The sequence below is a fragment of the Xiphias gladius genome, chromosome 21, assembly GCF_016859285.1.
Source record: "Xiphias gladius isolate SHS-SW01 ecotype Sanya breed wild chromosome 21, ASM1685928v1, whole genome shotgun sequence".
Lineage (NCBI taxonomy): Eukaryota > Metazoa > Chordata > Actinopteri > Istiophoriformes > Xiphiidae > Xiphias > Xiphias gladius.
The window spans coordinates 23,936,701-23,952,044 of NC_053420.1; the positions used below are offsets into that span (position 1 = coordinate 23,936,701).

At 39.8% G+C, this 15,344-nt stretch overlaps 1 protein-coding gene across 1 annotated transcript in view; it reads left to right on the plus strand.

Moving 5' to 3' along the window:
• slc25a26 (solute carrier family 25 member 26) overlaps positions 1 to 15,344 on the plus strand; it is a 56,802-nt gene that overhangs the window by 10,970 nt on the left and 30,488 nt on the right. The gene's annotated exons all lie outside the window — the stretch shown is intronic.

Sequence of the window (15,344 nt, forward strand, 5' to 3'; positions counted from 1 at the left end):
AAGCGTTTATACTAAAGACAATTACTTGACTCCTTGAAGGCTGTGCAGTGAATTCTTTTTGATGGGCTGGACGAATATTGAGGCTTTCCACTCTTCTGACTAAAGACATTTTAATTTCCCTTGGGCTTTATTGAAGTTGGAAATATTGACTTACAGTTTTTTTCCTCACTTTCATCTCATTCAATTACTTGTTCAAGACACTCTCCCTCCTATTGGAAGTACATCTGATTAATTAATGCAATTAGTTGTGTTATAAATGCATAACACAACTAGGATAAATGAACATTGGGCTTCATTCCCTTGATGGCCTCTCACCTTTTTGTAATGAGAAAGCCGCTCTAGTTCTTTGATTCATGATCTTCTGTTTAATTGCACCTGCAGTGCATGATAATACAAAGTGATTGTAATGAAAGCTGTATAGATCTCTTACTTTGGATTCCCCCCCACCTGCTAAGTTTCAATAGAACTTGAAAAGAAAATGAGAAAGGCAGACGAAGAGGGAGAAAGGAGTATATGAAGGTGACACTTGTCTTTCCGTCCTGTTTTTGGGGAGGTGGGAGAGGGTGTAATCTAGTCCCCTCCGCTGTGCTAGCCTGTACTTATTTTCTGCCTCACTAAACTGATGTTATTCACGCAAATTCCATCTGGACAGCCAGGGAAAAAAGGACAACAAGACACTGTGATTTCTCCGAGGGGCTCTGAATAAATGAATACATTTGGAGGCTGGCGCATGGCCTGTATGCATACTAACACTGGCAGATGAAACGCAACGGTGGCGGCAGGGATTTGGGGTGCGGGAACGGCAAAGGACGCTCCGCAGTGATTGGCTTTAACGTGTGTCAGGAAGGTAATTCATTTTCTCTCTGCCTCCTTCGCTATCTGCCTATCTGCCTCCTTTGGCGAAGCGACCCTGTCAAGATAAGTTTGTTTATGTGGTATGGCGTGGCGCCTCCCCCCCATAGCTGGCCCACTAATTGGGGTCCTCTCTGTGCTATATATCCATTAGGCAGACTTCAGAGGGCATTTCTGGTGGGCATGATATCATATTATTGCAGGATGTGAGAGGATCTACCACATTGGGGAGACTGGACTGGAGTTGGAAGGTGGAGTGGAGGTGTGACTAATTTGGCGTTTCAGTTCACATTGTAGCACCAACCCACATCCATATCATCACACCTACTTGCACAGGTTTTAAACCGTTATGTTGGATTTTATGCAGCACGTCCCTAAAAAGCTCTAACTTCTACTTAAAATCTGTATCTGGAGCACTGACTAGTTTTTACTTTTTCACCTCATTAATCTTTACTGTGGTCTACTCTGTTAAATTGTCTGCTGAGTCAGCACATTTTGGGTTCCAGCTGAGTAAAGCATCAAATCATTGAGATTCAGATTGCAGTGAATAAAGCTGTGCTGTGAAAAATGACTTTATTCTGCGCTGAAAATCGAGGCTGTATTAATTAAGATCAGCAAGACATTGTGTTCAGGACTTTCTAAAAGAGTACACTTGTTCGAAGTCCCAGATATAAGCTATTAAAGTTTTGTGGGTCTACATTTGTATTCATTACATGAAAATACACGAGGCAATCTTTTTAATCGAGACTCTTATTATATTTCATCATCTAGTGAAGTTTGTCATTTTGTCAGGATCTCCAAATTTCGAGCTCTAAAGGACACCCTTAGCTTCTCTTTGTGGATAATACCACCTGTCACCACTAGATGGCATGCTAAGATTAGTACTGGTTCAAATGTCAACGTCTGATTTTCTCTCTTTCTCTCTTCTCTCCACGCTTTACTGTACATTTTCCCCCTCTCTTCTCTCTCTGCTCCCCATCATACCAATCCAGCTTGTATTACATTTATGAGCTGCAGTCACCGCGGTATAAATGATGGCTTTTTTATGGCGAGCCCTTTTTTTTTTTTTGATCAAAAGAACTGTCAACTGATCTCTGATTTGAACTACACTGCTCCAATTTGAGTGTGAGTAATGAGCATGAGATGGGTTATGAGATAGTAATTTATTAATCTGGTGGTATGAGGACTGCGGAGGGACAGGTGTAAGTGAAGGTGACTGGGTCTGATCCTTTTGACTCAGCACCTGGAGCATTGACTGACTATCCGACTATAGCATACAGCCAAACTGCATATATCTCTCACTCTGGTGCTCTTTCACCTAGTCAGTGTAAAAGCCACTTTATCTGAATCCACTTTTTCACACATTTAAGTGGGGAAGCACAAATACAAGGAGGAGGGAGAGGAAAGTAATTGAGCTAACTAAGTGAGGGTGAACAGTCCACCTCTGGGATGAGAAATGTGTTTCCGGTCTTCCATTTACCGGTGATATATATATTTTTTTTTCTTAAGCCAGCCTCTGAATCAGCCTAAGAACTTCTCCACCCCAACAGCTGGGACCTGGCAATCCGAGTTAGAGGATCTGGCAGCGGCGGTTATGAAACACCTCTCCATTCAGACCTCTCCGTACCACACCTCTGCTTCCTCTTTATCCTTCTCCTCTTCAGTCCCTAGTTGATCCCTTCTCTGCCTCCTCCTTCAGGGTTATGGCTATAAGGAAAGACTTGCTTACTTGGGTTTTAACTGCTACCAACAGATGAAATTACATTGCCCCAAGTCTGGGATTTCTGCAGTCATGGCCTGTTTTAGAACTGATTTTAAGGTGATTTGGTGTTTTGATGATGGTGGTAGAACAAGATGTCTACCACACCTCCAACTATAAAAGCCACAGCATACGATTCACGTCATTTTGATACTCATCAAACTAGAGCTGCAAATAACATTATTTTCAGCACTGATGTTTTCTAACTTAATCAATCAATCATTTAGTCAATAAAAGATACTGTACAAAAGTAAAAATGCCCACCACAAATTTCTCATAGCCAAAGCTGACATATTCAAATTTGTTTGTTTTGCCCGACCAACAGTCCAAAACCCAAAGATATTGTTTTTAATATCAAGTCATAAATAAATAAATAAATAAATAAATAAATATATATATATATATATATATATATATATATATATGTATTTATATATTTATATATATAGAGAGAGATAGATATAGATATAGATATAGATATATAGATAGATATAATATATATATATATATAGATATATATTATATATTATATATTAGATATATATTATATATATATAGATATATATTATATTATATATATATATATATATATACATTTGAGAAGATTGAACCAGTGAATTGTTGGCACTTTTGCTTCAAAAAAATGTCTTAAATGATTAATCCATTATCAAAGTAGTTGCTGATTAGTATTCTGTAGCTCAACTAGGGATGCATCTGATGGTTAATTTTATTGTCTGTCTATTATCTGTTTATTATTTTATCAATTAATTATCTGGTCTATAAAAAATCTGCAAATAGTTAAACATGGCCACCATAAATATCTGTAACCCAAGAGGATATCTTTATATTGCCTGATGTGTCAGGCAATATAAAGCAATCCAAAATCCAAAGAAATTTAATTTTTTGTCATGTAAGTCAAGTAAAAGCAGTTAATCTTCTTCACACTGAGAAGCTGGTGCAATAAAATATTAGGCATTTCAGCATTTTAAAAAAAAGCTGCCGATTCATTTTTTTAATCTGTTGACTAATCAATTAATCGATTAATAGTTTCAGCACACACCAGTACACTCCAGCCCCCTACCGCATTCTCTTACATTCATTCTCTTTATCCTTGCAGGACCCTTTGGCCCCTCGGGGACCTAGTCTAACCTCCTTCCAGTGTGTTTGATTTCCCTTGTTGTTGTGTTAGTCTACATGTTTGTGTCTACAGTATGTGCAATCACAACTGCGTACTGACAGCTCAGTTGGTGTGGTATGGACACTGAGTCATGATTATCCATACAGAGCAGTGAGGGAGCACTGCTTCCACTGATGGGATGCTGAAGTTGAAACCGTACCGACAGGCATGCAGCAGAGGTGAGCCTCCTATGGCCCTTTTTTTGGAAAGGAGCCACTTTTCACTGTCTGTGACGCAGGTTAAAAAGGGAGAGGAGAGGGGAATCTCTCATATCCTGTCTGTGTGCGCACTGATCCACAGAGGCTCATGTTTATACATCCTCCAATGTCTAAGAAAGAGCAGAGGAGAGAGAGAGTAGAAAGAAGGAAGAGAGATGGGGTAGGGGAAGCAAAAGGTGTTTATTTTCCTCTACATATGTAAAGTCAGGATTTGTGGGACACGTGTGAAGGAGTGGAGGCTTCCTCCTGCTTTTTGTTTATAGTCGGACCCGGTCAGAACAGCTGCCATTAGTCAGAGCCAGACAGCAAGCCAACTCTTTTGATCACTTCAACACCTTAAAAAAGCTTAAAAAGAATGGATTAAATGAAATGGAAAGTGTCACAAGATTGCTCTGGAAAAAGGAAAAGTTAAACCAAGGAAAATGTTAAACTGTCGGTTGAAAATGAAATATAGTACTAACGCAAAGTTTATTTATATCGCACCTTTCACACACATGTGACACAAAGGGCTTCACAATCAAAGAAAGAATTAAATAGAATCAGAGTAACATGAATACCTCCCAGTGACATGACTCACTTGTATTGTGCCTTTTTTTTGTTTAATTTTGGACTATTTGTGAGAGCCGTTTTCAATTTGTAGTTGTTTGCATTTACACAGTCAAGGGATAAGATTTTTATCAGTCTATGAATGCCGGTTGAATAATTGCCTATGAAATGGAGTTTTTCTCTATTGGTTTCAAAGATGGAAGTGAATTTTTTTAAAGAATGTGAGCTAAGGCTGCTACCTTATCTGTCTGTTAACACTGCAAATAATGAGTAGCTTAAGAAGGCTGAGAAAACCTGTTGACCTCTACAGATTTGACCCTTGACGTGATTTGACCTAAAGACCTGTGTCGGTGTGTCGGTGTGTCTGTGTGTCTGTGTGTGTGTGTGTCTGTCTGTGTGTGTCTGTGTGTGTCTGTGCGTGCGCATGCGCGCGTGCTGACTGTTTATGTGATATGGAGAAATAATAGAAGAGTCAGCGATCTAAGTGTTCTTAATGTATTGTCTGGTGTAGGAAATGGTTAGATCTGGCATTGAATTAGCAGACTGCACATACATATTGTACAAAGTGTACATATAGATGTACATAAGCAGTCACTTAAAGGAAAAGTTTGACATTTTGGGAAATAGCCGTATCTACTTATTTTTCCCCTGAAAATAGGATGAGAACATTGATACTACTCACATGAGTGTACACTAAGTATGAAGCTACCAACAGCAGCAGGCTAACTTAATTTTGCACAAAGAGTGGAAACGCAGAAAACAGCCAGACTGGCTCTGTCCAAAGTTAACAAAATCCACCTTTCAACACATCTAAATCTCACTAATTAATATTTTGTAACTCGTTTGTGTAATCTGTGCAAAACTGATGTATTAAAAAAACAACAATTTGCTGTTTTACAGAGGTCTATGTACCAGACTTTTTCTTGGCTGGGACAAGTAACTTTCTGGAGTCTCTGCTGGTTGCCTGGCAGCTGGTCCCGGCCAAGAAATAGTTTGGCACATAACCTCCTGTAAAGCAGCAAGCTGACATTTTTACACTTTGGTTTTTGTATGGATTAAACAAACAAGATGCAAAGTGTCAATTAGTGAGCTTTGAAGGTGCTAGTTGCTGTTTCCAATCTTTTTTCTCAAGTTGTTGGTGGTAGCTTACAATTTATGATACAGACATGAGAATAGTATGAATTTCTACCTCTGGCTCTCAGCAAGAAAACAAACAAGTGTACTTAGCAAAATGTTGAACTATCCCCCTAGAATTGCTGTCTGATTATCTCTCTTCGCCACCAATTTATTGATTCTTCAACATTCCTGTAACTGTTTGAATTGGGGCTAGTTTGGGCTGGGTTACAGCAGACAAATTAATCAGCTGCCTCACATTTTGTCTAAGAAATTTAGTTAAGAACTCTTAGCAGAGTAAATAAATTTGCTCTGCTAAATTTCATACACCATGCAGGTGCATGCCTTCTTAAAACATTCTTGCTCTATGAATTGCTCCACTTTTGGAAGTTGCAAAACCTTCGATGTTCAAAACATTTCTTACATCGTCTCGTAAATCATCTATCCATTTCTTATTCCTGTGTAGAGCTGAAACAATTACTCGATTAATTGATAAGTTGATTGACACAAAAATAATCAGCAACTATTTTAGTAATCTTTTTTTTTTTTTTTGAGTAATTTTTCAAGCAAAACTGACCAAAAATTCCGAGTTATAGCTTCCTGGTAATGAGTATTTGCTGATTTTCTCTGTTTTATAACATTGTAAGGTATTATCTTTTGGGTGTTGGACTGTTGGTCGGACAAAACAAGACATTTGAAGACATCACTTTTGACTCTATCGTAGCCTATGCAAGGGAAGCTGGAGCTTATCTCGGCATCAGTAATGGAAAGGGGAAAACATAAATACTACAAACACAGCTTTGGGATTTGAACCTAGGACTTTTTTTTGATTTGGGGCAAAGTGCTAACCACTAAGCCATTGTTACGACAACAAGCAATTGGCTCTTTTTTGTCACTAGATCAATAAGGGAAAGAACTAGAAAGACGGATGGTAGTAGCTTGTTTAGGGCTTACCTTGAGCCTTACTTTGGGTGGCTAGCTCAAAAAGATCCCAATCAAAAAGCCAACCAAATTGGTTGGTCCATAAGGACATTATTGTTCAAGGTTTGTTGTTTTGGGTTGATGTGAAGTCTGGAGGTAGTCAGCTTAGCAGATCTCAACAAGAAAAGGAAGAAGGCAAACAGTTGCAGCAGCTCGCCACAAGTACTCACCATGCTGCCATGCATGAGCTCTTAATAAACATTTGCATTGACTTAATATATAGGAAAAGTGCCAGCCAGCCAAAATAAGGATAGTATAAATAATACGAATCCACTACTAAACCTAATGCTATGGTAGAAATGTTTAAAATTCTTTCACAGGAATTCAAAGGTTGGGAAGTTGTAGCCTGATGTGTCTATTCACATTGTGAGTTGTAACATTATTCATATCTTTGAATCTCCTATCTGTCTACCTGCTTGAGTTATGGGATATGAGTTTTAAAAGCTGTCCCTGTTTGAGTTGTTTGCAGGTCAAGCCGACCTTTGTTAAAAGAGTGATGGCCTTCTTAAGCTACAGAGACGATTCCTCTTTGTCAATGGATGATCTCTATCCCTTTACTGCACATGCCACTCCAGGGATTAATGGTTTACTCCCACCGTCACTCTGGATAACGGATGGATGGGCTTCTGTTCACAGTGACTGGCTGCACCTGTAATTCACATTAGTGTAGTTGTGTGACTACAGTCATATCTTCACATTTTTGTTTGTCTGTGCCTCATCATACGTCCGTGCAGGCTCATGCATCTTCCTCATAGATCCAGTCCCATTGGGGTGCACATTTGCAAGGGGACTTATGGTATAAATCTGTCTAAACCTCAGTAACCTTCCTTAGATCAACATGTGATCTTATTGATGAGTTCTTCAGTTGGACGGGCTTAAGGACTGACATGCCGTGCTGTCAGACCCCCACGTGTGCTTTCGGCTCAGTGCAGATTTGGCTGGGGGTCAGTGCAGAGCTTTCTGTGTTTCCCTGTTGAGGATGATGCATTGGAAATCTGTGCCACTGAGACCCATTGATCACACACTTACATTAAGTATGTTTGTCCCCATTGAACTCTTCAGTCCACTCAAAAATCCAACATTGTGGACATAATTTGTAATGTAATTGAATTTATACGCCTTTTTTTATGGAGCCTTATTACCAATATCTACTGCCAGACATTTTTCCAGGAAAAAGACAGTTGTTTTTGACTGCTTTAGTAGTTTTTATGCCTCTCCCTTCAGTGTGTGTGTGTGTGCGTGTGTGTGTGTGCGCGCGGTGGCCATGTTAGTATGTGTGTTTCTCTGGAACTCGGGGCTATGTTTGCTTCCCACAACTTTATTCATGTCTCAACTCAAGCAGAAAAACTATGGTGCTTCACATGTGTTTCTAATAGCACGCAGTCCCATTGGCCTGGCAAGGGACTGAGGGTGGGGGGATTGAGAGTATGTTCAACGGAAGGGGGGAGTAGGTCTGGAATGGAGGGAAAAGGGACAGCAGTGGTTTGGATGTCATGTGGAAGGAAACAAGTGTCAAGACTATGCTCCTGTTTGTTGGAATGTGGTGCCAGTACACAAGATCGAGAGTGATACATTATTCCCCTGACAGCAATACTTGGAGTGCAGATTTTGTTTGAATTGGATACCCGTTCCAATTGAGTTTAGCAGACATTAAAGTGACATAATACCCTAAGTGCCTAATTACTGTAATACCCATCTTAGTCAATCAGCCCATTATGAAGTCACTGAAAGATACCTTTACATGAGTTAGAGTCAGATCCACTCTTAAGTAACAGTTACGTCTTATTTTCACTTTGTACTGGAATGACAGGACAGAATGAGAGTTAAGGGAGTGGAAGGAGGATAAATCAGTGCTGTGCAATAGTCAGACATAGGGAAGCACCCAGTAATTAGAGGTTAACCTAATTTTTTTTTTTTTTTTTTTACAGCACCATTACACTTTCATGAGAAGCAACAGTGCACCTCCTTCGCCCTCTCCTTTTCTCCTCTCCCTTCAGAAAACAATCACTTCTGAATTCATTTGGCTTTTGAATGGAAATAATTTTAGACTCAGCCACTGAGTTGGATTTTTCAATTGCATTATGATTACTATTGTTGTAGTTTGAGAGATTTTCTGTTGTATAAGAGCCATTTTTCCCAGACAGTCATAGGAGGCTCTCCATAAGAAGCACCTGCCACCATCCCACCCCCACCGGGCCAGCCATATGCCTTCCCCTGTTTCCGCATTCACAATGATCATCTTGCTAGCAGCAGTGCTTAAGATCCAAAAGCATCTGGAACAAACCACCTGAATGTCAAGGGTCACGCTGTGATGTCACTGCTTAATGTTGAATGGAAAAAAAGAAATATAAAGTGTCACCTGCACCACAAGCATTTACCTCACTCAACCCTAGTGAAGGTTAGGAGTTCAAACCAATCCATAATTCAGCACCGATCTACATTCATGGCAAGCTGAAGCTGTTCTTTATGTGTGCCAAAGGGTTAATCTAATATTTGTGCTTGATATGCCACCATAATTATTCAATTATTCATTTTTTATAAACATTTGGTGGCAACAATGAGGATGTCTTTACCAAAAGAAAGGAGAATTCTTCTTGCATAAGACCGTTGTTGAGTTAACCACTTTGGTCTGTACTGAAATATATCTACAACTATTGGCTGAATTACCATTAAATATATACTGACATTCATGGTTGCCGGGGAATGAGGTCTACTGACTGTGGTGATCCTCTAGTTACACTGTGAGGTTGACAGTTTTGGTTCCGAGGTAAATAACCTTTCAAATATTGTATGGATTGCTAATAAATTTGGTTCCGATATTAGAGGTCCCCAGTGGAAGAATCCTACTAACATTGTTGAACGCCTCTAGTGCAACTAGCAGGTCAGCCATTTTCAAATATCCAATGACCTCCACACCTATGTACAAGACTGACTGGCAGAAAATTTTCTACAGACATTTGTGGATTTCAGATGATGTACCCTTCTGACTTGGCCGATTCCCTCACTTTTCGTCTACTGACACCAGCAGGTGGACATTTTTGTGTCACAGTGAAACGGCTAAAGATGGGTTTCCCATTTACACATGATCAAGAATGCACAGGCGGTACTGGGTTAGTTTGACAGTGTCGTAATAGCTTGTATACGGAAACTGTTGCTATTTTGAAATAAAACAGCTTCAGGAAACCAGTAAAAAAAAAAAATTGCTGAGTGGTGCGTGTATATATATATATATATAATATATATAATATAATATAATATAATATTATATATATATATATATATATATATAAAAACACACCCTTGCATTCATACCCTTTTTTTAATTTTTTTTTGCAACCTTTGATAGACATCTGTCAGCTCTGAGCTCTCGAAGCTAACATGAAACATATTCCAGTGAAAAATGGCAGCTAGCAGGAGTGAAAATGCTAAACAAGGCTATACATAAAGTTAGCTCCACTGGTAGAGAGACATGACTGCGTGTCCAAAAACTATTGATCAGGCACACAGGATCATGAAAAGAGCCTTTGCATACCTGTTTAATTTTTCTTCTCACAAGGAGCTAACATGAAAAAAAACAGTGACTCAATGATAAGCTGGATAACATAGTAAGACAGTTTTTATCCAAAGTTCTCAGTAGTGATGCAGTATTTTGTGTTTTGTCGAGGCCCCTAACAAATTGATCAGGTCCATACATGGTTTTGTTTGGCAGACTCATCTATTTATGTGTGTGTGTTTTCAAACTGGTTGCGTCACTGCCAGTATACACTTCACTCACTATGGAGATTCTGTTATTTCCAGCTGTGCTGATACTGTGATTATCTGATTCCCAGGGTGTGTGTGTGTGTGTGTGTGTGTGTGTGTGTGTGTGTGTGTGTGTGTGTGTGTGTGTGTGTGTGTGTGTGTGTGTGTGTGTGTGTGTGTGTGTGTGTGTGTGTGTGTGTGTGTGTGTGTGTGTTAGTGAGAAACAAGGAGAGAAACATTTCAGTTGGCCTTCAGGCAGTGATTGGTTAGCTTGACTGGTCTGTGTTTTATTGCTGTGGGCACTGCTCCCAAAGAACATTGTGTGTGTGTGTGTGTGTGTGTGTGTGTGTGTGTGTGTGTGTCCACTTCTGCCATGTGTATTTTCACACAGGCATACATGTGTGTGCCATGCTGGAGATATCAAGTAAGCAGCCTTATTCTGAACCTTTCTGCCCGCTTTACTCTAGTTTCTTTCCTTTAAAGGGAAACTCTCACATCATTACTGTGGCTATTTAAAATTTTTTTCAAATATATGCTGGACAAATACATAAAAAAACCTTCTGATTTTAGCCAGCATGGCTATTTTCAGCTGTTCCTACAATATCCAGTATTCATTGCAAACGCTGTATTGGCATGATGATGCCTAGTTACAGTAAACCATTATTAACATGCAAATACTTTGCTTGGCGTATGTATAACCACAATTTTGCATGATTGGTTAAAATACAAAAAAGTTTAAGTATACTGCCATTTTTGTGTGAGTGGGAAGTTTCAGACCAAATAATTAATTTATTTTCACACTGTTAACTGGTTGTAATTAGCAGTTAACCTATGCTGACAATGTTAGCAGCTACATAAGTTTAGGATTCCTTTGTGCTGTTGTCCGCAATAGAATTTGTCAAAAATATCCAACCCATGGTAAAGTTTAGTCGGCCAAAATGGGTAGGTTGGGTTGATTAGAGCTGTGTGTTCTATTTTGGCCAAGTTATCTAAGTTATTTCTTTTGCTGCTTGGCTGTGTCAGTTTTTCAGGTTAGCATTGCAGTTGAGCGCTTCTGTTGATTAACTGCAGGCCAAGGCTCCATATTGGTTCCCCAGTGTCTGTAGCTTGTACAAATAACGATGTTTCTCCTGTTGTTCCTTTCAGTTTATCTTAGAAGGGAGATAAAAGTGCCATTCTTGCACCCATTTAGAAGTCTTTCTGCACTAGTGTTCACACAATAAATCACCTACACTGAAACTCATTCCATGCTGTAGATTCAGCTGAATGCCTTGTCTTAATTCTCTCTAAATGGAAGTATTTGTAAACACAATTGGAAAAGACAATATCAAACCCACTGTGGGTAGTAGGTAAAACCCAAGAAATTGGAGCTTTTTTTTCCCCTCTGTGACTCTAAACAGAGATAATGTTGAAAATTGTGAGCATTTCCCTTTAAGTTCCAGCCTTGTTAATGATACCAAACCTTCCTTTCAGTACTGGGATAATTTGCTGGTAAGAAACTGAGAAGTGTTCTGTTCAGTATTCTCAACGATTATCAACCAGCTGTGTTGTTAGGCTCACTCTTGCAGAATCACCACCATTGTCTCCCGTGCTACGCCCATCAGCACCGTTACCGTCACCACATTTACCGTCAGTCCTCTCTCCCACGTCTGACTGCCAGCCTCAGCCAGATCCTCAGGCAACCATACATCTCTCTTCCTGTCAGCAACTAATTAGTTGACCCTCAGGGCATCCTGTATCACACCACACCACCATTCATTGGCTAATATGCACTCTGCCATGGATGTCATGTGTCAGTGGCTATGACAGATCCAAATTGTCATGTTTTTAACCTTGTGGAAGAAGAAGAAGATTTGCCTTTTGCCTCTGTTTTTGCATTTTTATATTTTACATCACGTGAATAATCCTGCTTCAATAGCAGCAGGCTATAGTTAAGCTCCCTTTTATTAAAGACGGGGGAGAAATAGAAGCAGGTGTTGATAAGGGAGCTTGTGTGTTTTCCCTTTGTACTTTTGCCCGTTCTGCTGTATCACGTGTCCACTTTGAAGCAACAATCTGCACAAAGCTGCAAACAGGTGGGAGGAAGAAAAAATCGTCAGCGCAATATAAATATTATTCAGAGTTTCTGGGAAGCATATCTCTCATGCCGATGGAATTGCTCTTTTGAATCTTTGCCAACACAACCCCCCACCACCACCACCACCTCTCCAGCTTCTCCTTTGCTCCCCTTCTCTCATCCCCTCCACCTCAGAACAAGTCTTAATTTGTCAGTAATATTACTGCCCTGCACCGACATTCGCTGGGCTGCGGCAGCCTATGCGAACCGGGGCTAGCTGCGATTTGATTGGCTCATGGAAGAAGTGCCGGCGCTCAAACCTCTCCCTAGTTTGGCTTGTTTAAACACACACAGACACAGTCCCCAACAACCCCCAATTCTCTCTCTCTCCCCCCTCTCTCCCTCTCTGCCTCCCTGTGCTGCCCTTGGCATTCAAAACTGTCAGGTGGAATTCTTCAGCAAGTGCAGTCACACTCGTTCTAGTTTCTACAACGCCGGGGAGTCGGAAAGGTTGGGATGAGTGATTGTTAGTCGCTTAAGGCTGAACACTCCTCATAGTTACACAGTATAGGCCTTAAAGGGACGCATGTTCATGCTGCACTATGCACACAACCGCCTGGCCGCCAACACTCCACAATCTGTAACAAATTTAGGTTTTGCGGAACTGCTCCAAGCACAAGGGGAGTTATGCTTTGTATGTGTTATGGGTTTAGGTTTCGATAGGCATATGATTTGTGCGAAGTATGCCTCAGAGGAGTGTAAAGAAAGGTGTATGTATGTTTGTGTGCATGCTTCAACTGAGACATGAGCATATGGGGGTCTGTTTTCTGTAACAGGGAGAGCAGACCTTAGCTTCCACTAACCAGCGCTATACAACCACCACGAGAGAAGTAATGCAACCTTCTCTCTCTCGCTCTCTCTCCCCGGTACTCTATTCCCCCATCCCTCCCCTTCTTCCTCCCTCCCTTTCTCCCCCAGGCCTCTCTTATGAAGTGAGAGGCCAAACACAGGCCCAGATTGCCAGATCAGGCTCCTTCTATTGATTGACTTTATATATGTATTTGTTTATTTATTTAAAAGGACCTGAACCCCTCTGTCCCTGAGGTGTACTTTGGTGCCCCACACCCACACGCACAAGCGCACACACACTGCCTCCCTCTTACTGGACTGTACAGATACACATTCCTTCTGTGATCCTATGTTTAGCCAGGGGTTTTGCAGCATCACTGTCGGGCGTAACATGTGTCGTCACTGCAGTAAATAGGTGTGACATTAGGTCATATGTGCACACATGACTTGGGTCTGGTGTTTAGTAACATAACATAACATATGTAGAGCTTGCCATAATAGGAAATAATTAACAGTCCATAATTGGTTAAAAAAGGGAAGATGTTGTGTAATTCAGTAGGCTACAGCAGCCAAATTGAACCAGTTCTGTTCTTAAATCATATCATTGCGCTACTTAGATGTTTTTTGGATGGTAATACAGCTGGATGATAATGCAATATAATGATTTATTGACTTTCAGTGGACTCATATCGTGTTATTGTTTGACCAAATATTTTTGTCCAAATTATGATCCTGAAGAATTTATGCCTGAAAGGATGTGTTTTCTTTATTATAATAAATAAATTATCAATTTTCAATTAAAAAATAAAATATAAATTAAACAGTATAAAAAGACAATAAATGTAAAAGAGCTAAAATAAATAGTTTAAATAATAAAAAAAAAAAACAACTTCATTTTGAATAAAAATTTTTTTAACATTAAAATCATAACATTTTGGAAAATAAGCTTGTGTGTTGAAATTCAAAATACAGAGTAGTATCTTTAATAGACACATCTAAATTTTGCAAAGAATGTTGAAAATCACCCCAGAAATCTGACAGTAAAACAGATGTATGAGTCTTCTGGGTCATTTCTACAAGAAGTAAACTGACATCAAGCAGAGTAGCAAAGGTTTATGTGTTTTATGCAGTATGTATTTCTCTACATGTTTGATGTAATTCATAACTGAAAAACACATGAATTGCAATAAACATCCATTAGATTTTCTTACATTTTATTTAGCATACATTTGCCATATCATGATGAATTTCAATATTAAAAAAATCTATATATTATTTAATCCCTTGGCCCGAGCTAGTATTCAAACAGTCCTGCTGTATATATATGGCGGAGTGGGGGGCAGTCCTGCAGCCCCCCACTCCCCATTTACTGAGAGCTCAGGGTATTGCAACATGCATCCTTATCGCACATCTGTCTTACTTCATTTGAATAGCACTAACCAGCAGCGCGTGCGTGCGTGCGTGTGTGTGTGATTGATTTTGTGATTGATTTGTTTTTGTGTTTAGTTAGTGTGCCTGTGCGTGCAAATGTCATGTTCATACTGTATATTCATCCACATTGTCCCTCAACTGACAGACAGACAGGTCTGGCTTCTTCCTGCTCAGCGATTTTCTAAGACTGAGGTTAAACTCTTGACACAGTAACATATAGAGATGTCCAACACCACCTGCCTCTCTTACATGATTAATGACTTTATGAACTTCCAACATATTAAAATATGATCTGTCTGTTTGATATCACCGTCACCACAGTCAGTTCCCCATCATACTTTTGTGACACACAGCATAAGGAATGTGGGTGTGTGTGAATGTTTGTGTGAGAAATGTGAGTGTGTGTGCACACTTGTATGACTTTGGAAAGTGAATCCAGCTTGCAGCCCTGTTGCATTAGCAGGTAATAAATGTGGACTTAGACCTGGGGCTTTGCTCCACCTGGCCACTCCACATTGTGATTATTTTTTTTTTTTTTTTTCCCCCCGTGTGTGGTTTTGTGTGAGTGTGTATGACAGGTATTACTCCTGTTGTGGGGACCTAAATCTGTTTACACAATCA